This window comes from Triticum urartu, chromosome 3, assembly GCF_003073215.2.
Source record: "Triticum urartu cultivar G1812 chromosome 3, Tu2.1, whole genome shotgun sequence".
NCBI lineage: Eukaryota > Viridiplantae > Streptophyta > Magnoliopsida > Poales > Poaceae > Triticum > Triticum urartu.
The window spans coordinates 242,436,326-242,464,044 of NC_053024.1; positions in this window are offsets into that span (position 1 = coordinate 242,436,326).

Here is a 27,719-nt window from a genome sequence, read left to right on the forward strand (position 1 = left end):
ACCGCCTTTGACTATTGATAAAATTAATACTACATGACATGCATAATGTGAAAATTATATCATTAAAAGCTCCTTTCACATACGAATTTGATGATGCGCTTTGTGTAAGTTGCATGTCATATATTATTGCTCTAACATTTGGTCAAAGTTAGCCTCGAAAAACGCATTAGGCGCTATATAGATGGAAGGAGGGAGTATAAGAACTTACATTTTATAATGAGTGTAAAAATATTGATGACATTGTGAATGTTGACACATTGTGGAATAGTTTTTGAAGTCTGCAAAAGTACTCAACTAGTGCTGTCATTCTCCACAAAAAAATGTGTTTACCAATGCGTGCATGAACTCTAGTTAGTCTAACCCCCTCTCTTCTTTAATTCTTTGCCACATCAGCATGTTTGCTATTCCCGTGTGCATGATACCAGCTAAGATACCACCATTATGGCCAGCCTTAATCATCGCATGCAATAATTTAGTGCACCTTGAAATATGAACATGTGTGGGGCGTGTTTGTTTTTAATGACTTGAGACTATACCTAGCTCGGCATGCAAGATGACTTATTATTCACCGTTCCCCATACCTGTAGGAAGCCCGTTCGTCTCCAAATTTTTTCCTCTCCATGTGTGGAAACAATATGCCTGCCAAACTCTCCTTCTCCCTCTGGCGGTCCCACCACTCCACCCCGTGTGAAAAAATCTGCATGCATGACTCTCCTCCCCCCACGCTCGTCCAATCCGTTGTGACCAGCAATATTTCCACCCCTTCGCTCCCCCATAATTTACTCCAACAAATATGCCCACGTAGCTGTTACTTAACTGCAGGTGCATTCGGTCACTGACATATGGGCCCAGCAGGGGTCTGGCCCACATGTCAGTGACGCAACTAGACCGGCAGTTAAGTCAGTGCAGCTCAGTCCATATCTTACGTAGGTGTGCCATTGCTCGCTATAAATACTGTGCCTCCCACAACATCGCTATCTCCTTCCCCTCACGTTCACGTTCATCGCTATCTCCTCCCCTTCCCTCTCACGTCGACCACCATGGCATCGCCCCTCCCAAGCCCTAGGAGCCCCTCGCTGCACCGCACGGACGGTCACGCGTCGCCGTTCCGTTCCTCGCCGCCACTAGTCGAGGAGGACACGTCGGTGTTTCGCTCCTCGCCGCTACACGACGCATCGCCGTTCCATTCCTCGCCGCCACTAGTCGAGGAGGACGCGTCAGCGTTCTGCTCCTCGCCGCGACGCGTCGAGGTGGACGCGTCGGCGTTCCCAATCTCGCCAGCACACACGCCGGAGGACGCGTCGGCTCCCCGCTATGAGGAGAACACCGCGCCGCCCGCTGAGCCCCCCAGCCTTGAGGAGCTTTGGAAAGAAATGGATGTCGCCTTGTGGGAGGCTTTGCCTCTTGTAGAGTGCACCAAAATAGAGGCGGAGAAGAAGGCCGAGGAAGAGAAGCGCACCGCAGAACAAGCTGCCTGGGAGGCCTATGTCGCATCTGAGAGAGTCAGGCAATTGGCTCTTTGGCAGAAGGCTCGTGCGAGGGCCGTGAGGGTGGCGGAGGACGCCCGTGCCGACGCCCTGAGTGCAGTTGGGCCCAAGCGCCTCATCTATGCTTGGCGGTACGTGGACCGGGTGCACGCTTCCAGCGAGGAGGAGTACTTGTTGGTGCCAGATCACCACACCGGTGAGATCGCGCTCGCCCACCGGCAAGCCGCCAATCAGCACCTTGCGAGTTGCGAGGCTGAGGAAGAGGCATTGTGTCAGCGTGCTGGGAAACGGCCGTGCACCAGGGCACTCGTGGCGCGCCGCAAGCGCTCCTGCGAGCGCCGTGGCTTTTAGGAGGAGTATAATTTTTGTTTCGTAAGACGATCTCATTAGTTCTGGGACGCAAATGATAAATCCCGAACGTTCATGAATTTTTAGCGTCCTTAATTAAGTATGTAAAAGGGGAAGTTTGGAAACCTTCTGTATTTGTATGCATTTTGCAAGTATGTGCATATAGCACAAACTTTACCATATACTTTGTGATTTTTGAATGCCACGTGTCATCCATCAGGACGGGTCTCACCTGCTAACTGTGAGACCTGGTCTCATATAATTTTTTTCCACTATCGCACTACACGTCTCTCTCGATATATGCTTGCAGACTGTGCTACTCCCTCCGTCCAGGTCAATAAGTCATCTTCAGTTGTGCACCGTGACCAAGAAGGAGGGAAGACTTATACACCTAGATGGAGGGAGTACTACTATTACTTATGTACATGCAAATGCATGTTTTAACATTACGATGCGGTTTTTGTAAAAGTAGAAAAATAGCACTAGTCAAGCTTGTGAAACGATTCAATGCAAAACAAATGCAAAAATGCTCGTTTGATTGTTTACTTTTAGATTCCTTCTCTGTGGTTATTTCTCTGTCGTACTTTGTACGGAGTATCTCACTGGTTGGAAAGGCATCCAAATTCCCAAACCGCTTCCTACACCCTGTATCTCACTGGTTGCCGGCGTTGACGTTGTCGCCCATGTCGTCGAGGATGAGGTTGCCGAGGTCGGGGAAGAATTCGTCGTTCGCAACTAATCATGTGGACTAGCATAGTAGTAGGATACAGAGTAGAAACATGAATTTTACCATGATTTCGAACAGGAAGGACAAAAACACATACGGTGCAACGGGAGCAGCACCGTTGGCGTTGAGGTTGTCGCCCATGTCCAAACACCACGTAGACATGGTCTTTGAGCACGGTTCATAGTCATTCCACGCTCGGGCATTGAAGTTTGTAACTATTTTAGATTAGAATATACTACTCCTCCGGTGCTAGTAGTAGAGCAGAGTCCTACTCTACTACTCTACTCAAGCAAGTTAGGGCATAGCATTGTAGGGAGTACCAGTACTGTGATCACTCAAGCAAGTTTTCTGGCATCGACGTGACCCTACGCTGCTGGTATGTGTCTCGTACGTCAAGCGGCGTGCTGTAGTCATCATCACCTGTCCACTTCCCGCAGCACATATTCGCTTCTCCATCTTTGTCCGCACATAATCTCGTCCAATCTTCCATCCCCGCTAAGGCGCCTCCCCCCTCGTCCGAAACCCAAGCACTAACAATGGCAGAACCGAGCAGCGTCCGCCGAAAGAGTGGCTGGAATTCGCTCCCCACAGAGGTAATCAAGCTCATTGTTTCGCGTGTGGACAATCTCAGTACCATACCGCTCGCTGCGTGCTCATCGGGGCTGTACCATTTACTCAAAGCCCTCAGGCCAGAGCTTTTAAGCCAGCTCCTTGCTTGCTGATGCCGCCTAATCTTCAGAAACGGCGTGTCACGCAACATAACGATCGTAGGGTGGCGAGCATCAACCCCCTTGACTGCGATCCGATCCCAGTCAGCCTCAACTACATTAACGGTATGTACTGGGTTGGCATGAACACGTCTTGGATGGTGCTCGTCGATGGTCGCGGCAGTTGGATGCTCGTGGAGGTCTACACCCGGTAATTGATCCCCCTTCCTTCGATTAACACTGCACTGCTTTGGCACGGCGACCCAGAATACTCGGAATCTTACAGTAGCCAACATGATACCAAGTTTGATTTGCTCAAGGTTGTAATCTGCCAAGTGCCCACAAGATATGCGAATTATAAAGACTTTAGGCTAATTGCGTTCTTCAACCGCGGTCTTGCCTCTCTGACAGGTCACTGCGGTAAGTGGATAAATCTGCACGTCCATCGCAGGATCATACATCCTCCATGGTTCTCTGATGCCATTGAACACAAGGGCTTCATTTACGCTGTCGACTCCTTCTATGGCTGGACGTATTGCTGGCCTACTCCAGTCATCGCTACAAACGGCTGTTACAGCAGTATGTTACTTTCCTATGATATCATGATGGCTTGCTTATATTACTGTCAACATTTGCTAAAAAATATTCATGCTCATAACATGCTGTTCTTAAGATTGCTAAACCAAGAGCCCTTTTTTATTTGACTCCAACTTGACATGATGTTGTAGGCCGCCTGGTGTCCCTACCCTTCCTAATCCCATAACCTTTCAAAGAAAAGCGGCATGGCAGTTGCAGGTGGTTCCTGGCTCGATCAGACGATGATGAAAGATTGATGATCGTTCGTACGTACCGGACGTGTTGTTTCGCGGAATACAATCACAGTCACTGCAAGGTCTTTGAGCAGGATCCCAGCTTCTCTGGGCCTTCAGGAATTTTTGACTGGAGGCTGGTAAGTAGCCTTGGTACACGCTCTCTGTTTGTCAGACTGAATTATCCGATTAACCAGGAGATAACCGACGGCAAGGATCATGATGGCAGCGCTGTTTCATTCATCAGGCAAAACTGTGTGTACACAGCGTACCATGCGTCTCTGCATGCACCATACCCTGATATGTGCCGCCACGCTCTGCAGCCCAAAGTAGGAGAGAGGGTCGCAAGTATCAGACTTCGACCTGCTGGCTGGAGTTTCCCCCGTCAGGCACCCATCTGGTTCAAGCCGTCAGCAAATCTCCACAGCTTAATAAATAGTAACGTCTAACTGAGCCAGTTAGTTAGATGCGTACACTTGGTGTAGTAGGATCTTTATTTAGTTTGATGCATACACTTGTTCTTTTTTGGTAGCCCTTTTGTAACGATGGCTGATGTTTGGTTTGGAAGAGAGAGTTGCGTCTTCACTCTTCTGGCCTGCTTACTACTTCTGTTGCACCCCCAGCCCTGGTTGCTGCTGCTGCCATTTTCAATGTACAATCAGTAGTATATTTCGTCTGTTGGTTGAATAAATGTGTTGTTAGAACGACAAACACAATGTTTCGGAAGTCATTGCACGGTTTGATCCTTTAGTGCCCGTACCGTACGTAGCGCATACTATTTATCATACGGAACACATTTTTTTTGAAACTCGGAACACATTTTCCACTTGTTGATAACATGCAGCCCACTGATGAAGGCCCAATAGAGAAGCCCATAATTAACTAGAAGGGAGGCTCTCACATGAATCCGGCCCAGGTACATGCTCATGGTCCCCTAAACATAAATAAGTAAATAAATAAATAAATAAAGCTAAATGCTCATGCACCAGTTCTTTGGGAAAATAGGTAGCCCAGTATTTCTTTTTGAAGAATACCCAAGCTAGGCCTATTTGTTTTCTCCGAATTACTGGGCTGCAAATCTTTCAAGACGAGGAGGGATGCATTCCGGCCTGGCTTAAGAGTATGGTCAATGTCTATTAAAAGTAATATCAAAAGGGGTTGAAAATTCCAAAAAATTTATAGCAAATGGGATATAAGTTTCTTTTTTTGTTTTTGTTCTTCACTGATATCTTATACGCATTTCATTGGATTTAACATGAGATAGTATTAATTTATTTTTAAATTTTTTTAGTATGGCTATTAATTTTTGGATTAAGAATATTTCGTTCCCCAGCAAAAATTTGCGAATTTTCAAAATTTCCCACATATTAAGTTAATTTTTTGACCCTAGTACTGACCAGAAAATGGCCAGCAATTCTAAAAATGGAAAACGGGCTGCAATAAATTCCGTATGAATTAGAAAATGAGTAAAAATTATAAAAATAATATAAAATGGGCTGTACACGCCACAGATTTCGAGGCTGACTTGTTTACGCAAGGCTTCGTCAGTGAACACACGATTCTAGCATCAGTTAGTGTTGGATGTCCATCCAACGACCGACGTGCTTCTTCAATCTCTGATCTTCCTGCTCCAGCCGCCTAAACTAGCGCCGACGGGACTGCATGCTCCCTCCTCTTGTGGCCCGCTGTGATGCCGCGCAGGCTTCCCCGGCCCACCCTACTCCCTCCGCTGGCCTGGCCGCACGCAATCAACTGCCTCCTTATTACGCGAAAAAATGATTCCTCCCACTGACATCTGGGGTGCACCGGTTGGGAGGCTGACCTGTGGGCCTACTAAGTTGACGCGTACGCAGGGCTTGTCAACTTAGTCAACAAACGATTCTAGCTGCAGTAACCGTTAGATTTGAATCGAACGGTCCTGCTGCTTCTTCAATCGCTGCCTTCTAGAGATCGAAGGGCTGGCCTACAACGAGACCTATCCGACGCAGGACGTCACCGTCGTTCTTAAAGCCTACAGTAACGAATTTCACTCTTTTGTCCTTGAGGAAGTTCTTAAAATCCTAGCACTCAACGTCGGCATGGCATATGTGGTAGACCAAGCAAACGTTATGTATGCAAACCTGGATCACGGCGGGCTTCTTCCTCTCTTCGTCCTTTAGATCCTTCTCTCGTCCCAGGACTGTGGTGTACTCAACATCTAGCCCAGCGACCCACTCATCCATTGAACTGTTGAACATGCATAGGAAGCGAGCAAGCCATGCTTTCATCGTCTCGGATCCACGTGTGTAGATGACGATGAACTGATCGCCGGTGATGGCCCTAACCTGGTACTCAGCGGCGACCATGGAGATTTTGGAGGCCATGGATTTTGGAGGAGGGTTAGGAGAAGTTGAACTGTTGTACCCCGCAAAAAAAACTGGGAGCGAACTAATGTGAAAGGAAGGGATGACTGGGAGCGAACTGTTGTAAGGTAGAAGACGAGGACGAGTAGGGCGTGCAAACGGCGTGGGGTTGCTGGCTTGCCCGGTGGATAAACTGCTGCAAGCCCCCAAAGAGTTCTCAAGAACTATGCGGGACCAACTAGATGTCATGTCTACTAGACCCATATCGTAGGCCTGACGGTATAGCTTCTGTCTGTTCGCACGCCATGCCGGCGCGTGGATGTAACTTCCCGGCGACGGCAGACGAACCAGTAAACCCTCCTACAGTCGTACTCCCCTCGATGTGGGAAACAACTGCCGAGTCTTCCCTGCCTCCGTGTCGTTCCCTTCCTAGGCCTCGCCGTCGTCACCGCCCTGGTGCTCTCGGCGCGGCCTGGTCAACGTGGTCAACGACCGACATGCATCTGAAGTGGACTTTACGTGGAGAGGCCGACAGCTGGGTCCATGGCCGCACGCAAGGAAATGCCTCCTTATTACGCGCAAAATAATGATTCCTCCACCTGACATCAGGGACCCACCGAAAGGGCCTCTGTATTTCGCGAAAAAATGTTACCACCGCTGACAGCTCGGACCCACTAGCTATATCTTCGCACGTAAGGAAGTGCCTCCTTATTACGCACAAAAAATGAATACTCCCCCTGTAAGCTGGGACCCAGTATAGTGGCAGGCTGACTTGTGGGCCTACTAAGTTGACGGGGACGGAGGGCTTTGTCAACTTAGTCAATATGCACGATTCTAGCTCCAGTGACCGTACGATGTCCATCCAACGGCCATAGTGCTTCTTCAACCTCTGGTCTTCTTGCTCCAGCCGCCCAAACCAGCACCGGTCGTGCCTCGTGCTCCTGCCTCCCGTGGCCGGCTGCGATGCGGCGGAGGCCTCACCTCCCCCTACTACTCCCACCGCTGGCCAGGCCATCCCTCTACTCACCCACACCCCCTGTTATTCTGCAGCGACGGCAACCTCACACCGCAGCGAACCAGTGAACCCTCGTACTCCTCTATGCGTGGGCATCCACTTCCGCGTCTTCCCCGGCTCCGCGTCATCCCCTTGCTAGGCCTCGCCGTCGTACACCGCCCTGGTGCACTCGGCGTGGAGTGGTCAACGTGGTCAAGGAACGGCTTCCATCGGACGTGGACTGTACGTGGAGAGGCTGACAGCTGGGTCCACGGCCGCAGCAAGGAAGTGCCTCCTTATTACATGCAAAATAATTATTCCTCCACCTGACAGCGGGACCCACCGGATGGGCCATCGTATTTCGCAAAAAAAACGTTTCCCCCTGACTGCTGGGACCCACCAGCTACATCTTCGCACGCAAGGAAGTGCGTCCGGGCAAAAAAATGATTCGCCCCCTAACTGCTGGGACCCACCAGCTACATCTTCGCAGGCAAGGAAGTGCCTGACAATCGGGACCCACCTGGTCGAAGCGTACGTAGCGTTGTCATTCTGGTCGCGAACGTGTACATACATACTGGTCGATGTAGAGGCGCGCACGTGTCATAGTAGAGGCGCGCACGTGTCGTAGTAGAGGCGCGCACATAGCATTTACACGTACGTACAACGGCCAGGGTGCAAGAAAGAAAATACGACCACGTATGTGTACATATGGGCGGGTTCTCGAACGCCTACTCGCGCATACGTACGGCCCGGGCTCATGTACATGGCTGGGTCGGAACGGAGAAACAGCGTCGTCGTCGGGTTCATGGGGAGGCAACGGAATGCGTCGTGTTCATGGGGAGGCAACGGAATGCGTCGTGTTCATCGGGAGGGCTTGGATGGAACAGGCGATGGAAACGAGGCCTGGCGTACAGCAGAACAGAGGAAACGGCCTTGTGTTCGACCGGCCACGTTCGAAACGGGATCCTGTTGATCGGGAGGGGTCTGGCGTACCGCAAAACGGAGGAAATGGACCTCCTACGGTCGAAACGGGGGTCCTGTTCATCGGGAGGGGTGTGGCGTACCGCAAAACGGAGGAAACGGACTTATGTTGGAGCGCTACGGTCGAAATGGGGGTCCTGTTCATCAGGAGGGGTGTGGCGTACCGCAAAACGGGACTCCACGGGATACTGTTCATCTCCACCGTCGACCCCCTCCAGCCTCCACGAGCTACTGTTCATCCACCGTCGACCTCCTCCAGCCTCCACCTGCGACTGTTCATCCACGGGCTCCTGTTCATCCAGCCTCCACCGCGCGCTACTCCACCGGCTACTGTTCAACCAGCCCTCTCCATGGGCTACTGTTCATCCTGCCCTCCACCGTCTACTGTTCATCCTGCCCTCCACGGGGTGGTCCTGTTCATCCAGCCCTCCACGGGGTCCTGTTCATCCAGCCCAATCGGCTGATCGATCGGGGTCCTATTCATCCAGAGGCAACACCACGGGGTCCTGTTCATCCACCCCCACCGGGAACTGTTCATCCAAACCCCCCCGCAACGCTCACTGTTCATCCAGAGGCAGCATCGATCGGCTTCAGTTAGCAGCAGTAGCGAAGGAATCGCTCGATCGGGTTCAGTTAACAGCCATCGATCAATCGCTCGGGTTCAGTAACGCGTAGCCTGCAATCGCTCGGGTTCAGTTAGAGCCAACGCCTCGCACACACGCGCGTATGTGTACGAGAGAAACGCGCATCGCTCGGCCCCCGACCTCCCACCATAACCGGGAACTCCCCGAAATTTTCCTGCCCCTCGCTTCTACCATGGTTTTTTTCCGTCATGGACGGCCCAAAGAATGTCATGCAACCGCGTCTCTGGCCCGCCCAGGATGAAAAGCCCATTTTCTGTCATGATTTTTTGTCATAGAAGTAGGAGCCCACCACATCTATGATCATACCGGGGTTTGTCACAATTATCGTCATAGAAGTGTCATATGTATGACAGAAAAAAATTCGTTCGACCCAAAATGTCACGGATGTGTCTTTTTTTGTAGTGCAACTTTCCACCGTTCTGTTTATCATGACACATTCATCATTGTCATATTGCTTAGCATGATCATGTAGTTGACATAGTATTTGTGGCAAAGCCACCGTACATAATTCTTCCATACATGTCACTCTTGATTCATTGCATATCCCGGTACACCGCCAGAGGCATTCGTATAGAGTCATCTTTTGTTCTAGCATCGAGTTGTAATCATTGAGTTGTAAATAAGTAGATGTGTGATGATCATCATTTTCTAGAGCATTGTCCCAAGTGAGGAAAAAAAAAAAGATAAAGGCCATAAAAAAAAAAGAAGCCCCCCCCCAAAAAGGAGAAAGTCCATAAAAAAAGAGAAGGAAAAAAACAAAAACAAAAAAATGAGAGAAAAAGAGAGAAGGGACAATGTTACTATCCTTTGCCACACTTGTGCTTCAAAGTAGCACCATGATCTTCATGATAGAGAGTCTCTTGTTTTGTCACTTTCGTCACTTTCATATACTAGTGGGAATTTTTCATTATAGGACTTGACTTGTATATTCCAACAATGGGCCTCCTCAAGTGCCCTAGGTCTTCGTGAGCAAGCAAGTTGGATGCACACCTGAAAGTGCGTTATATCGACTAGAGGGGGGGTGAATAGGCAATTTTTATGAAAGTCTTCAAAACGTGAGAGTTGTGAAGACAAACAGTGAAGATCATGCCTATTACTATGCAGCGGAAGTTAAATTACACTAGGCCAGCCATGGTCATGTATTCAATAGAGTGAAAGCGCAATGACAAACAGCTTCAGTGTAATAAGGATCAGGTAGGAAGAAGTTATGAAGCCGAACAGATCATACATTCATGTTGTGAAGACAAAAGATAAAGCAAGCATGCAATGGCTTCACAATGAATAACTGTAAGTGAAAGGAAGTGAAGATGAAACCAGTGACACGTTGAAGACAATGATTTGTTGGACCAGTTCCAGTTGCTGTGACAACTGCACGTCTGGTTGGAGCGGCTAGGTATTTAAACCAAAGGACACACAGTCCTGGACACCCAGTCAAGGACACTTAGTCCAAGACACCCAGTCCTCACCGTTTTCTCCTTGAGCTAAGGTCACACAGACCTCGCCCAATCACTCAGGTAAGTCTTCAAGGTAGACTCCCAAACCTTCACAGACTTCGTTCACTGACAATCCACAATTTCTCTTGGATGCTCAGAACGCGACGCCTAACCGTCTGGAGGATGCACAGTCCTCAAGTGTAATAAGTCTTCAGATCACACAGACACGAAGACTTAAGTGATGCCCAATTTACTCTGGCTCTGGGTGGTTAGGGCTTTTCTCCTCACTGGGAATTTTTCTTTCAAAGGCTTCGAGGTGGGTTGCTCTCAAACGACAAAAGCCGTGCACGAAAATCTGACCCAGCCAACCGTTTATGGTTGTGGGGGGTGTACTATTTATAGCCACTTGGCAACCCGACCTGATCTGTCTGAAATGACCCTGGGTCACTAAGGAACTGACACGTGTACCAACGGTCGAATTTTGAACTCACACGGCAACTTTACTTGGGCTACAAGTAAAGCTGACTTGTCTGACTCTGGACAAGATTTTCTCTCAAAGTCTTCGCTCGAAGACATAGGATTTGAATTAGGCATCACTTCAGTCATTCTGACTGGTTCTCTTCGACCCCACTTAACAGTACGGTGGTTCCTATGACACAACATGAATGAAATAAAACTACAAAGGATCTAGGTCTTCGAGTTCCAAAAGCTTCATAGGGAGTCTTCTCATGTCATTGTCTTCAATATGAATATCTTCATAAACCACCATTGTCTTCAATGTCTTCGTACATTTTTAGGGGTCATCTCTGATAGTAAAACCGAATCAATGAGGGACTTCTACCTGTGTTTTCCTGCAATTCTCACAAACACATTAGTCCCTCAGCTAGGTTTGTCGTCAATACTCCAAAACCAACTAGGGGTGGCACTAGATGCACTTACAATCTCCCCCTTTTTGGTGATTGATGACAAACTAGTTGAAGTTTTCAACGGGAAACATAATTTGTGAAATTGTAAAAGAATTGTCTTCATAAGTTGCAAGGGCTCCCCCTGAAGATGTGCATAGAAGTAATTTGCTTCTTGAATGCAAATGCACATGGCAGGTTGTACTTGTGGAGATCCACTTCAACTTATGACAATCCACTATGCATGTGAAAGTATATGAAGATAATGACATGCATAATGGAAAATGGACGTCTGTAGAATGAGATGAGTGCGGAATTTATCTTCGCAAGACGGAGTGTCAAACAGGTAGCAGACGACCATCAAGGCTAAGTGTTACAACTCAATGAAGCAAATGTAGCAAAAAACGGGAGTTGTAAGCACGAAGCAAAATGTAGCAAAATATGAAGGCACCCGCCCATAGTGACCCGCTTGAAGACTATAACCATCATATGCTTCTCCCCCTTTTGTCAGTGATGACCAAAAAGGTTTGAAGACATAGAGGTTTCTACGCGTTCCCAGGCGCAGCAGGGTCGGTGGAGTTGTTTGGCGGCGGTGCAGACGAGCTTGGTGCAGATTCGACGCGCGTTGAAGCAGGTGGAGATGATGTCGCGTCGTCTTCTTCTTCAATAATCCGGGCAGACACGGTGGCAGCAGAAGAAGAGAACTCTGACTCTTCAAGTGATGGTGTGCTGCGCATCACCGCTCTTCTTGGAGGCGTGGAGTCAAATTTGAAATGCTCTGTGAAGCCATCCTCATGCAGTTCAGCTTCAGGGCACATCATGGTGAGGCCCTTCCAAGTGCGGCGACAGGTCTCGTGTGTGACAAATGCATTCTTGGTTGCCAGATTTCTGATGCGATTGACTTCTTGCATGATGCTTCTCATCTGCCTCTTGAGCCAGTCATGATGCCTATCTTGCTTTTGGTGAAGAGCCACAAGAAGCTCTTTGTCATTGAGTGCATGAGCGCGCTTCTTGGGTCTCTTTGCAGCTGTGCTGTTGGTGGCTTCAGTTGATGCAGGGGCACGTGTGGTGCCAGCCATTGGATACACTCGGGAGAGAGCTTCAACACTTTCAATATTTTGAGTGAAGCTCTGGTGTTCTGCATTTTGAAGACTTAGTGGTTGCTTGGCCGGCTCTGGATATATTGCTTCAGCAGATGTGTCCACATCTGGCAAAAATATCCTATGATTACGGGCTGAGGGTTGATAGGAGATTGCAGAGTGAAGCTTGATCAGCCTCATAACCCAAGGAGCATAAAACTTTAATCCAAACAGTTCTGAAGCAGACGCTGCAAATTGACGGATGAAGAGATCCTGTGTATTGAAGCATTTGCCGTGAAGAATGCAGAAGATGAGAGTCTTCATTGCACCATCAATCGTTGCATATCGAGAGTGTCCCTTGACTGGCCATAGAGTCCGCCTTATGATATGATATATTGTTCTGGGCAAGTACTCTAAGTCTTCAACGAAGAACCTAGTTGGATAGGGTGCACTCGGAGGCAGTGGCTTCATCATTGAGAGCATCTGACTCATATCTAGCTCAGGACGCTGAAATATGCTCTCAATTGCTTCAGCATGGAGTTGGCACCCTTCTTCAAAGAATTCGCCTGGAGTGGGAAGGCCGGTAAGCTCAATTAGGTCGAAAGCATTGGCTTCATGATGGATATTTCCTGTCATCCACTCCAGGATCCATGTCTTCGGATCTCTGTTATAGCCTTTGATATGCAAGGTGGCATAGAACTGGAGCAGAAGCTCTTCGTTCCAGTGCTCTTCGTCAGTGATAAATGGCAGCAAACCCACTTGCTTGAAGCAATCCAGTGCTTCTTCCAGACCAGGCAGACCTGCAACAGCTTCAACCTCAAGGCGCTTGTGAGGAAAGATGCGGCCTTGGTTGTAGAGGATGCATGAATAATAGCTGCGCTGTTGATGGCTCCAGAACCTATCTGATACAATCCGTTCCCTTGAATAAGGGTTCTTGGAGCGGTCGAAAAATGTGTTATCTGCCCTGAAGCCGTTGATGTTGAAGGAACCAGGAGCTGATGCAGGACCTGGGAACCTTGGTAGTCATGGGATCGGCTTCTGGACCTGGGGCCTGTGCGCAATATGATAGTTGAATTGTGGTCCGGCAGCAGACTCAGGCACAGAATGTTCAGGAGCAGTAGCTTCATTGTCTTCTGAAGCTATTGTGGGGTTGGGCTCCACATTTGCTTTGGCGTTGTTTGTGGCAGCCTCAACATTTTCAGCTTCAGGCACGTTCTCCTTGAGAACTGCTTCTTGTTGGTGCGGGGGAGTTGGAGCTTGTGGTATTTCTGCTTGCTCTTCGGCTGATGCAGCCGAAATGTCTTCAGCAGCCTGAGCCCTTGGCCCTTTGCGAAGCCTATGGAGTGTAGGCGCTGGTGGAGTTGCAGTGGGTTGGGGCTCATCTTCCTCCTGTGGGCGATCTGCCCACGATGCATTTTGTGTGATTGGCGTCAATGGACGACCAATACTGATCTGTTCGCTTGTCTCAAGCTAAGGAAGGGCTGCATCACCTTGCACATTGTCTTGGAGACCAATGTCTTCAGCAGCGTAGGGTTCGTCTGCTGGAATGTCTTCAGTGTTGGGTTCATGCACAGTCAACTGATGATCTGTGTCAGGATAGCGGACGCAGAGGGGTTCAACTATCAGGGGCTCTGTGGGAGCAGCCTGAGATTTCTTGGTCTTGCGCTTCTTGATGATGGGTTCAGAAGGAGAGGCTTCAGAATGTTTTCTCTTCTTAGCTTTAGCCTCTGCAGTCCGTGTCTTCTTGTGCTGTGATGCGGTTGATCGACTCTTTGGCTTCGAGCCAGTCGTTGCAGCGGGGAAGACAATCGGAGCATCAGGTTCTGACCTTGGCGCTTCAGGTTCGGGCACAGCCGCCTTCTTTTTCTTCTTCGCGGCCATCCTGGGGTCAATGCTGGGACGCCCAAGTGCCTTGCGCTTTTCTGCCTCATTATAGGCTTGGACGCAGCGATCAGCCAAAGTCTTCATGCGTTCTCGCGAGCCTTGAGCTTCGGCACGCGTCTTCAGGAAGTTTTCTTTCAGCTCGTGCAACATGATCTTGAAGTTTTTCACTTCTTGCACACTGAGCTTGGCCACGTGCTTCTTGAACTGAGCCTTTTCATGATCAATTTTCTGCTTCAGTTCTACAATTCGTTGGCTATTGCAAGTTCTGAAGCGATTGCACCTTGAAAGGCAACGCTGAGGCCTATGGGTAGCTGCAGATCATTGAAGCTTATGTCTGGTGTGTCAAACCATTCATTGATGAAGTTGTGGATGATGGCGACATCAAACAGAGGCAGATTGTTGAAGATTTCAGCCTCCTCCTTGCTCTTGATGAGCTGCTCAAGAGCATCATCTCCAAGATCTTCATCGCTTGAGAGATCAATGGCTTCGCAGCGCAGAATGTCAGCAGCTGTGAGCTCTTTGCCTGTGTGTGACTGAGGCTTCTTGGCTTCTTGGGGCTTGGACACTCGTGATAGGCCTTCTGACTGCACACTGGCTTTAGGAGGTGCAGTTGCTAAAGGCTTCACTCTTGCGATCTTGGGAGAAGCGGCTGGCTTTGAAGCTTTTGGTGCTTTTGGCTTCTTCTGCTTTGGCTTCGGAGCAGCAGGGGCGTCATCTGACTCAGTATCTGCTGGAGGGTCATTCACAGCAGTCCCTTGGACTAGGATGCGAGTGATGAGGCCTGCAAGATTGGCATACGGCCCGATGATATTGGGATCGGCGTTGCGTGTGCCATCTGCCCTTGGTGAGGAGGGACCAGGGTTGAAGTCAAGCCCAAATTTCTTCTTGTTTATCTTTGCTGACTGTTGTGCAAACTGAAAGTTGCGCTTGAAGAGATTATCATCGCGGCACCAGAGAAGTGATGACGGATGTGCCTCAGCTCGCTGTGGTCCTCTCACCATGCATGGATAGAAGCCTTGAGCAATGGCTTCGTCTCTGGACTTGGGTACGAGATTTTTGTATAATACATCTCCCCACGGTCTCTTGATGGCGCACTTCTCCGCATATTCCTGAGTGACGAAGCGGTAGTGAAACCATTGCTCTGCCCAATATCTTCGAATCCATTGGATTCGTGTCTTGCGCTGACCATAGCTTTCTTCAGGATCAGTTTTGTACATCTCTGCCAATTCATCAGGCAGATCTTTGGACGTTTCGCCACGTCGCTGTCTGCCTCCCTTCCTTGCTGCTGTTTCTGAAGCCATGAATAACTTGGAAGGCTTCAAGATGTTCAAAGGCTTCAAAGGCTTCCTTTTGCAAGAACTGACTTCAGGCGAGTTGATGTGATGCTGCAAGTACTCTGCAAATGAATGCAGACTATGAGAACCAAAGGATTCTCCCACGGACATGTACCTGTGACAGCATTAAGGTGCGAGGGAAGGGGAAGAGGTCATATGCATTCTCAGAAGATTTTGAAGATAAATCGGTTTAGAAGACATTGACCTCATTATGCGAAGACATTCACTTATAGATAAGAAGTTGGTTCCAGATTTGTACGAACCCATAGATCAGTACAAGTGAGGAATCTAACTACTTTATGAAGCACAAGTGAATATACTAGGCATGTTATGAGATGCAGCGAGAGATTTAACTGGTGTAAAGAGAAACTTCTTATGGCAGAAAGTGACTGAACTGTAGGATCAAAAGAAGCTGTAAAAAGAGGTTTTATTTACCACACTTGGAACTGCTAGACGAAGTGAGAGTTGAGGCCGAGCAGTTCGATCCTCCGTGCCCTAACTTGGCGACGGAAGACACCTACGGCGACGGCGGAGAGAGCGATGTCCGCTGTCGGCGTGAAAACGGCGTCGGAGAGGTTGCGGCAGTGAAGCGCTTCGTCGCCGGCGTCGTCGAGTGCTAGCGGTGGCGCTAGGGTTCGTGCGAGGGTGGAAGAAGGAGATAATGACCGCAGTGAATCGTGTATTTATAGGGATAGAGGCGGCACTGCGCTATTACGCAGGTACCCCTGGCGGTTCGCATTTGAGGCACGCGTGGCCAGTTAGAGGAAGATTGGGATTTGCTCCATGTCCCACGCACGCCTAAATTGTCGGACGGTCGTTCCTGCTTCTCCGGATCTTATGTGGAGGAATGAGCATTAAAAACGGACTTTTATGGTTGTCTCAATGTCTTCGGCTGACAAGGACACAGTGAAGACATTCGACAGTTTCAACAGAATGCATATGACTTGGAGAGATAGAGTTTGAGATAGAAAGCATAGAGAGGTTAGGGTCCGATCACATTCACTTAGTTCAAAAGATTCAACCAAGAAGACATAGCTATAAGTGAATGCTGTAGAGGACAGAACATCAGTACATATATATCCATATAATCAACGCAGTGAAGATAATCATGAAGACATATTGAGAATGAAACCAAACCAATTGTGAAGACATTGAGAGGTAACGCCATGAGAGAAACACTTCAAAATGGAACGTTTGGTGGTGGCGTTACCCACCGTATAGGAAGTATTAGACCCAGACACGGCGCACAATTATCGTGGCGCTCCGAAGTCAAATTCCACATTAATGTATTCACACTTAAAAAGTATGTCTTCATTGTTTGAAGATATATGCTACTTCGTGTGTTGCACATCTAAGTCATCAATATGCTTAAGTGTTAGGATGTGTGCCTGATCACAGGACATTTGAGGATTCCAAGATATTTAGCTCACACCGTAACTTGCAAAATCTCTTCTCATCCAAGGGCTTTGTGAAGATATCTGCCAATTGCTCTTCAGTGTTGACGTGTATGATATCAATGTCTTCCTTCACAACATGATCTCTGAGAAAGTGATGACGAATTTCAATGTGCTTTGTCTTCGAGTGCTGAACTGGGTTGTTGGCAATCTTGATGGCGCTTTCGTTGTCGCAGTAAAGTGGCACTTGCTTCAGATGAATGCCATAATCCTTGAGTGTTTGCTTCATCCACAGAAGCTGAGCGCAGCAAGATCCAGCAGCAATGTATTCAGATTCAGCAGTGGAGAGTGATACACAGTTCTGCTTCTTTGAAGACCAACATACAAGTGATCGTCCCAGAAAGTGACATGTGCCTGATGTAGACTTGCGATCAACTTTGTCACCAGCATAATCAGCATCCGAAAATCCAACTAAATCAAACTCTGAGCCCTTTGGATACCATAATCCTAGAGTTGGGGTGTGAGCCAAATATCGAAGAATTCGCTTCACAGCTAAGTGATGCGATTCCTTTGGTGTCGCTTGAAATCGAGCACACATGCAAACACTAAGCATGATATCTGGCCTAGATGCACATAAATAAAGCAAAGACCCAATCATGGAGCGGTATACCTTTTGATCGAACTCTTTACCATTGTCGTCGGGACCCAGATGATGCTTGGCTGGCATTGGTGTTGTGAAGCCTTTGCAGTCTTGCATACCGAACTTCTTCAGGCACTCTTTAAGATATTTCTCTTGAGATATGAAGATGCCGTTGCGTTGTTGCCGTATTTGAAGACCGAGAAAGAACTTCAGCTCCCCCATCATGGACATCTGATATTGCTCTTGCATCATGTATCCAAACTCTTCACTATACTTCTGATTGGTGCAGCCGAAGATAATGCCATCCACATATATTTGGCACATAAACAGTTCACCATCATATGTCTTCGTGAAGAGAGTGGGGTCTAGGGAACCAGGTATGAAGCCTTTGCTCTTCAGGAAGTACTTGAGTGTGTCATACCAGGCCCGAGGGGCTTGTTTGAGGCCATACAGTGCCTTGTTGAGCTTGTATACCATATCGGGATATTTTGGATTTTCAAAGCCAGGTGGTTGTGCAACATACACTTCTTCTTCAATCTTGCCATTGAGAAAGGCACTTTTCACATCCATCTGATAGAGAAGTATGTTATGATGATTTGCATAGGCCAGCAGTATGCGTATGGCTTCAAGCCTAGCCACAGGAGCAAATGTTTCATCAAAGTCAATGCCCTCCACTTGAGTATATTCTTGAGCAACTAGACGAGCTTTGTTTCTGACAACTTGACCATGCTCATCTTGCTTGTTGCGGTATATCCATTTGGTGCCTATTATGTTGTGCTTCCGTGGATCAAGACGCTTAACCAGTTCCCATACATTATTCAGCTCAAACTGTTGAAGCTCTTCTTGCATAGCTTGAATCCATTCAGGTTCCATGAAGGCTTCTTCAACTTTCTTGGGTTCTGATATTGAGACGAATGCGAAATGCCCACAGAAGTTTGTTAGCTGAGTTGCCCTTGAACGAGTGAGTGGACCAGGTGCATTGAAGCTGTCCAGTATTTTGTCAATTTGTACTTCATTTGCAACACGAGGGTGTGTGGGGCGAAGACTTTGCTCTTGCTGATCTATGTGGTCATTTGAAGGTATATCTTCAGGCTGAGCATTGTCTTCATGTGGATCAGGTGCTGAGATGATAAGTTCTTCTTCAGGTTGAGCTTCAGAAGGTACAATTTCTCCAGTTCCCATAAGCTTGATTGATTCATTTGCTAGAACTTCATCTAGCACATTTGGCAATTGCTCTCTTTGTGATCCATTGGTTTCATCAAACCGCACATCCACTGTTTCAACCACTTTGTAGTGGTAGAGGTTGAAGACTCTGTAGGAGTGCGAATCCTTTCCATATCCAAGCATGAAGCCCTCATGTGCTTTTGGTGCAAACTTTGAGGTGTGGTGTGGGTCCTTGATCCAGTATTTTGTCAATTTGTACTTCATTTGCAACACGAGGGTGTGTGGGGCGAAGACTTTGCTCTTGCTGATCTATGTGGTCATTTGAAGGTATATCTTCAGGCTGAGCATTGTCTTCATGTGGATCAGGTGCTGAGATGATAAGTTCTTCTTCAGGTTGAGCTTCAGAAGGTACAATTTCTCCAGTTCCCATAAGCTTGATTGATTCATTTGCTAGAACTTCATCTAGCACATTTGGCAATTGCTCTCTTTGTGATCCATTGGTTTCATCAAACCGCACATCCACTGTTTCAACCACTTTGTAGTGGTAGAGGTTGAAGACTCTGTAGGAGTGCGAATCCTTTCCATATCCAAGCATGAAGCCCTCATGTGCTTTTGGTGCAAACTTTGAGGTGTGGTGTGGGTCCTTGATCCAGCATTTTGCGCCAAATACTCTGAAGTAACTGACATTTGGCTTCTTGCCAGTTAGGAGTTCATAAGATGTCTTGTTCAGAAGCTTGTGAAGATAAACACGATTGATTGTATGGCATGCAGTATCAATGGCTTCAGTCCAGAATTTTCTTGGAGTCTTGTATTCATCTAGCATTGTTCTGGCCATCTCAATGAGTGTTCTGTTCTTGCGTTCGACGACGCCATTCTGCTGTGGCGTGTATGGAGCTGAGAATTCATGTGTGATGCCCGATGTTTCCAGATATGTATCAAGACCAGTGTTCTTGAATTCAGTGCCATTGTCACTTCTGATGTGTTTTATCTTGGCGCCAAAATTGTTCATAGCTCGATTTGCGAAGCGTCTGAAGACATCCTGCACTTCAGTCTTGTAAAGGATTATGTGCACCCAAGTATATCTAGAATAATCCTCAACAATTACGAAGCCATAGAGGCATGCAGAAGTAGTAAAAGTTGAGTAGTGAGTGGGACCGAAAAGATCCATGTGAAGCAGTTCGAAGGGTTGAGTAGTGGTCATGATTGTCTTCGAAGGATGTTTTGCCCTTGTCATCTTCCCTGCTTCATAGGCACCGCATAAGTGATCTTTCTTGAACTTGACGCCTTCGATGCCTATGACGTGCTTTTTCTTCGCAAGGGTGTGGAGGTTCCTCATGCCAGAATGCCCAAGCCTTCGATGCCAAAGCCAGCATTTTGAAGCTTTTGCAAGAAGACATACTGCAAGTTGTGGTCCCGCTGAGAAATCTACCACATACAAATCACCTTTCCTATACCCTTCAAACACTAGAGATTTGTCAGATTCCATTAGCACCAGGCAGCGATATTTGCCAAACATTACAATCATATTCAAATCGCAAAGCATTGAGACAGACATTAAGTTGAAGCCAAGGGATTCAACAAGCATGACTTTATCCATGTGTTGATCCTTTGAGATTGCAACTCTACCTAGACCCAATACCTTACTTTTACCAGTGTCAGCGAATGTAATGTGGCTCTTGTCGGATGGACGTAAAGTTGAGTCCATAAGAAGGCTTCTTTTGCCAGTCATATGATTTGTACACCCACTGTCAATAATCCATTCTGAAGACTTTGAAGTCGCTGGTGTCGTACCCTACAGTGCAGTTAGGGGGATAGGCTTCACGAAGGGTATTGTGAAGCATAAACATTTGACGAACCAGTGGGTTATGAAAACTCAGATCCAGATTAGGACTGATAGGGAGAGTAGCATGTGATTCAGGAACAAAGTACATAATGATGCCATTTGGGCATTTTATCTTGCGCCCCACAAGATTTTTATGGTCCCCAGCAATAGCATCAGAAAGTTTTGTTTTTGTGCTGGAGACCTTTCCCTGCAAAGGAGAGTTAAGCTTTCTTAACCACCCACATCTTCAAGGGTGGCTTAGAAGCTATAAGTCTAAGTGCAGCATCTGAGAATTTTGGCTTTGAAACCTTAGCAAACAGTCTAGCAGGTGGACAATAATACTCATAGGAATAAGCAGAATAATTTTTGGTCATATGAACATGATGGTTCGATGAACCACTCTCATATTCATATGCCTGAGTATGGTTCCCCTGCAAAACATTTGCGTTAGTGCGACTCAGGTGAGTCCCCTGTTTGTATGAAGCATTTGGACCATATGAAGCCTTTGGTCTGAGGTTTGTCTTCTTCAAGTGAGGTGTCATGAAGACATTCACAGGAAGATTTTCCAGACATGTTTTCGGAACCCAGATCTTCTTCATAGGCGGTCCATTCCTGCAGTTAGTACCAATGTACCTGGCAAACACTTCATCATTCTGATTCTTAAACAGTTTATAGTTTGCATCAAAGGATTCATCAATGATAATTGGGTTAGCACAAGTGAAGCCAGACAGATTGGATGGATCTGCTGAGGATTCCTTTGCAGCAACCCATGTGGTTTTGGGGTACTGCTCAAGTTTCCAGTAAGACCCATCTGCATTAATTTTCCTCACGAACCCAACACCCTCTTTCCTAGGGTTTCGGTTCAGAATCTGCTTCTTAAGGACATCACATAATGTCTGATGCCCTTTCAGACTTTTGTACATCCCTGTTTCAAGCAATGTCTTCAACCTAGCATTCTCATCAGCAATAGCAGTGGTATCCTCAGCAGAGGGGTTAGTTACCACATCAACAGTTGAAGATATTGAAACAGTAGTAGAGTGGAACATTCAGCAACAGAAGCAGCATTATCACGCTCAATGCATTTAAGACATGGTGGTTCAAATCCTTCCTGAGCGGGACTGATCTGTTCAGCGCGAAGTGACTCGTTTTCCTTTTGAAGATCTTCATGAGCCACCCTCAATTTCTCAAGTTCTTGCTTCCTTTGAAGATAATCATAGGAAAGCTTTTCATGAGTTGTTGAGAGAGTATCATGACGATCTTCAAGTTCCTGATACTTAACGTGAAGGTTTTTTATGTCTTCAATTAAGGATTCAGATCGAGTCATTTCAGCACCCAACAGATCATCACTTCTGTCTAACAATTTTTGAATATGTTCCATAGCTTTCTGTTGTTCAGTTGCAATTTTAGCAAGTGTTTTGTAGCTAGGTTTTAAATCACATTCAGATCATCGTCACTAGATGTTTCATAGCAAGTTGTGCGTGTGTTTACCTTGGCACCGCGTGCCATGAAGCAGTAGGTAGGAGTGGAGTCGTTCTTGTCATTTGCGTCGGTGTCGGTGATGCAGTCATTGTCTTCAGTATTGAAGATGGACTTGGCGACGTATGCTGTAGCTAGACTCGCAATGCCAGAATCAGACTCCTCCTCAGACTCGACCTCTGCCTCCTCAGATGCGGACTCCTCCTCTGAATCCATCTCCTTTCCAACAAACGCATGTGCCTTGCCAGATGAGCTCTTCTTGTGTGATGAAGACCTTGATGAAGTTTTGGAAGAAGACTTTGAGTATTTCTTCTTCTTCTTGTCGTCAGAATCATATTCCTTGGTCTTCTTCTTCCTTCTGTTCTCATTGTCCCACTGTGGACACTCAGAGATGAAGTGTCCAGTTTTCTTGCACTTGTGACATGTTTTCTTCTTGTAGTCATGAGCAGAAGCTTCATCATTCCTTGAGCTTGATCGTGAAGATTTCCTGAAGCCTTTCTTCTTAGTGAATTTTTGGAACTTCTTCACTAGCATTGCAAGTTCTCTTCCAATGTCTTCAGGATCATCAGAACTGCAGTCAGATTCTTCTTCAGATGAGGAGACAGCTTTTGCCTTCAAGGCACGAGTTCGCCCATAGTTTGGACTGTAGATATCTCTTTTCTCAGAAAGCTGAAACTCATGTGTGTTGAGCCTCTCAAGTATGTCAGACGGATTGAGTGTCTTGAAATCAGGACGTTCTTGAATCATCAGGGCCAGAATGTCAAACGAACTATCAAGTGATCTCAGCAACGTCTTGACGATTTCATGTTTGGTGATCTCAGTAGCGCCGAGGGCTTGAAGCTCATTTGTGATGTCAGTGAGCCGATCAAAGGTGTGCTGGACATTCTCATTGTCATTTCGTTTGAAGCGGTTGAAGAGATTGCGAAGGACACTGATTCTTTGATCTCTCTGGGTTGATATGCCTTCATTAACTTTGGAGAGCCAATCCCAGACCAGTTTGGATGTCTTCAAGGCACTCACACGGCCATACTGTCCTTTGGTCAGATGACCACAGATGATATTCTTGGCAGTAGAGTCCAGTTGAACGAACTTCTTGACATCTGCAGCAGTGACACCTTCTCCAGCCTTGGGAACGCCGTTTTCGACGACATGCCATAGGTCGACGTCAATGGCTTCAAGATGCATGCGCATCTTATTCTTCCAGTAGGGATATTCAGTTCCATCGAAGACGGGGCAAGCAGCGGAGACTTTGATTATCCCTGCAGTCGACATAGCTAAAACTCCAGGTGGTTAAACCGAATCACACAGAACAAGGGAGCACCTTGCTCTGATACCAATTGAAAGTGCGTTATATCGACTAGAGGGGGGGTGAATAGGAGATTTTTATGAAAGTCTTCAAAACGTGAGAGTTGTGAAGACAAACAGTGAAGATCATGCCTATTACTATGCAGCGGAAGTTAAATTACACTAGGCCAGCCATGGTCATGTATTCAATAGAGTGAAAGCGCAATGACAAACAGCTTCAGTGTAATAAGGATCAGGTGGGAAGAAGTTATGAAGCCGAACAGATCATACATTCATGTTGTGAAGACAAAAGATAAAGCAAGCATGCAATGGCTTCACAATGAATAACTGTAAGTGAAAGGAAGTGAAGATGAAACCAGTGACACATTGAAGACAATGATTTTTTGGACCAGTTCCAGTTGCTGTGACAACTGTACGTCTGGTTGGAGCGGCTAGGTATTTAAACCAAAGGACACACAGTCCCGGACACCCAGTCAAGGACACTTAGTCCAAGACACCCAGTCCTCACCGTTTTCTCCTTGAGCTAAGGTCACACAGACCTCGCCCAATCACTCAGGTAAGTCTTCAAGGTAGACTCCCAAACCTTCACAGACTTCGTTCACTGACAATCCACAATTTCTCTTGGATGCTCAGAACGCGACGCCTAACCTTCTGGAGGATGCACAGTCCTCAAGTGTAATAAGTCTTCAGATCACACAGACACGAAGACTTAAGTGATGCCCAATTTACTCTGGCTCTGGGTGGTTAGGGATTTTCTCCTCACTGGGAATTTTTCTTTCAAAGGCTTCGAGGTGGGTTGCTCTCAAACGACAAAAGCCGTGCACTGAAATCTGAGCAGCCAACCGTTTATGGTTGTGGGGGGTGTACTATTTATAGCCACTTGGCAACCCGACCTGATCTGTCCGAAATGACCCTGGGTCACTAAGGAACTGACACGTGTACCAACGGTCGAATTTTGAACTCACACGGCAACTTTACTTGGGCTACAAGTAAAGCTGACTTGTCTGACTCTGGACAAGATTTTCTCTCAAAGTCTTCGCTCGAAGACATAGGATTTGAATTAGGCATCACTTCAGTCATTCTGACTGGTTCTCTTCGACCCCACTTAACAGTACGGTGGTTCCTATGACACAACATGAATGAAATAAAACTACGAAGGATCTAGGTCTTCGAGTTCCAAAAGCTTCATAGGGAGTCTTCTCATGTCATTGTCTTCAATATGAATATCTTCATAAACCACCATTGTCTTCAATGTCTTCGTACATTTTTAGGGGTCATCTCTGATAGTAAAACCGAATCAATGAGGGACTTCTACCTGTGTTTTCCTGCAATTCTCACAAACACATTAGTCCCTCAGCTAGGTTTGTCGCCAATACTCCAAAACCAACTAGGGGTGGCACTAGATGCACTTACAACACCCACTTAGTTTCTTTTGTTGAGCTTTCATACATTTATAGCTCTAGTGCATCCGTTGCATGGCAATCCCTACTCCTTTCATTAACATCAATCGGTGGGCATCTCCATAGCCCGTTGATTAGCCTTGTTGATGTGAGACTTTCTCCCTTTTTGTCTTCTCCAGATAACCCCCATCGTCATATTCTATTCCACCCATAGTGCTATGTCCATGGCTCGCGCTCATATATTGCGTGAAAGTTTATAGGTTTGAGATTACTAAAGTATGAAACAATTGCTTGGCTTGTCATCGGGGTTGTGCATGATGAGAGCATTCTTGTGTGACGAAAATGGAGCATGACTAAACTATATGATTTTGTAGGGATGAACTTTCTTTGGCCATGTCATTTTGAGAAGACATAATTGCTTTGTTAGTATGCTTGAAGTATTATTATTTTTATGTCAATATGAACTTTTATCTTGAATCTTTTGGATCTGAATATTCATACCACAATTAAGAAGAATTACATTGAAATTATGCCAAGTAGCACTCCGCATCAAAAATTCTGTTTTTATCATTTACCTACTCGAGGATGAGCAGGAACTAAACTTGGGGATGCTGATACGTCTCCAACGTATATATAATTTTTTATTGGTCCATGCTATATTATCTTCATTTTTGGATGTTTATGGGCTTTATTATACACTTTTATATCATTTTTGGGACTAACCTATTAACCAAGAGCCCAGTGCCAGTTTCTGTTTTTACCTTGTTTTAGAATATCGCAGAAAAGGAAAACCAAACGGAGTCCAATTGACCTGAAACTTCACGGAACTTACTTTTGGATCAGAAGAAGCCAGAATACTTGGAGTGCATGTCAGGGGATCTACGAGGAAGCCATGAGGCAGGGGGCGCGCCCACCCCCCTGGGCGCGCCCTCCACCCTCGTGGGCCCCTCGTGGCCCCCCTGACGTATTTCTTCCGCCTATATATCCCCATATACCCTAAAAACATCCGAGAGCACAATAGATCGGGAGTTCCGCCGCCAGAAGCCTCAGTAGCCACCGAAAACCAATCTAGACCCGTTCCGGCACCCTGCCGGAGGGGGCAATCCCTCTCCGGTGGCCATCTTCATCATCCCGGTGCTCTCCATTACGAGGAGGGAGTAGTTCCCCCTCAGGGCTGAGGGTATGTACCAGTAGCTATGTGTTTGATCTCTCTCTCTCTCTCTCTCTCTCTCTCTCTCTCGTGTTCTTGAGGTGATACGATCTTGATGTATCGCAAGCTTTGCTATTATATTTGGATCCTATGATGGTTTCTCCCCCCTCTACTCTCTTGTAATGGATTGAGTTTCCCCTTTGAAGTTATCTTATCGGATTGAGTCTTTAAAGATTTGAGAACACTTGATGTATGTCTTGTCGTGCGTATCTGTGGTGACAATGGGATACCACGTGATTCACTTGATGTATGTTTTGGTGATCGACTTGCGGGTTCCGCCCATGAACCTATGCATAGGGGTTGGCACACGTTTTCGTCGTGATTCTCCGGTAGAAACTTTGGGGCACTCTTCGAGTTTCTATGTGTTGGTTGAATAGATGGATCTGAGATTGTGTGATGCATATCGTATAATCATACCCACGGGTACTTGAGGTGACATTAGAGTATCTAGGTGACATTAGGGTTTTGGTTGATTTGTGTCTTAAGGTGTTATTCTAGTACGAACTCTAGGGCTGTTTGTGACACTTATAGGAATAGCCCAACGGATTGATTGGAAAGAATAACTTTGAGGTGGTTTCGTACCCTACCATAATCTCTTCGTTCGTTCTCCGCTATTAGTGACTTTGGAGTGACTCTTTGTTGCATGTTGAGGGATAGTTATGTGATCCAATTATGTTACTATTGTTGAGAGGACTTGCACTAGTGAAATTATGAACCCTAGGCCTTGTTTCCTAGCATTGCAATACCGTTTACGCTCACTTTTATCATTAGTTACCTTGCTGTTTTTATATTTTCAGATTACAAAAACCTTTATCTACCATCCATATACCACTTGTATCACCATCTCTTCGCCGAACTAGTGCACCTATACAATTTACCATTGTATTGGGTGTGTTGGGGACACAAGAGACTCTTTGTTATTTGGTTGCAGGGTTGCTTGAGAGAGACCATCTTCATCCTACGCCTCCTACGGATTGATAAACCTTAGGTCATCCACTTGAGGGAAATTTGCTACTGTCCTACAAACCTCTGCACTTGGAGGCCCAACAACGTCTACATGAAGAAGGTTGTGTAGTAGACATCATTGGACCTCTGAGAACTGGCTGAAGTGGCTTCACTCATGTGCTCATAGCAGTCGACAAGTTCACCAAATGGATTGAAGCCAAGCCTATCAAAAACCTCGAAGCAAGTACTGTTGTTAGCTTCATTAGAGAGTTAACATTCAGATATGGTGTCCCGCACAGCATCATCACAGATAATGTGTCGAACTTCAATTCCGATGAGTTCAGAGCCTTTTGCGCTTCCCAAGGCACTCGGGTCGACTATGCTTCTGTCGCCCATCCCCAGTCGAATGGACAAGCTGAAAGAGCGAACGGATTGATTCTCAAAGGACTGAAACCCCGATTGGTGCGTGACCTCAAGCATGCAGCGGGCGCCTGGGTCGATGAACTTAATCAGTACTTTGGGGATTGAGGACAACTCCTAATCGGTCGACTGGCCGAACTCCCTTCTTCTTAGTCTATGGGGCTGAAGCTGTGCTTCCGAGTGATTCACTTCATAACGCCCCACGAGTGGAACTCTTCTCAGAAGCCGAAGCAGAACAAGCCCGTCAGGATGCTGTTGACCTTCTGGAAGAA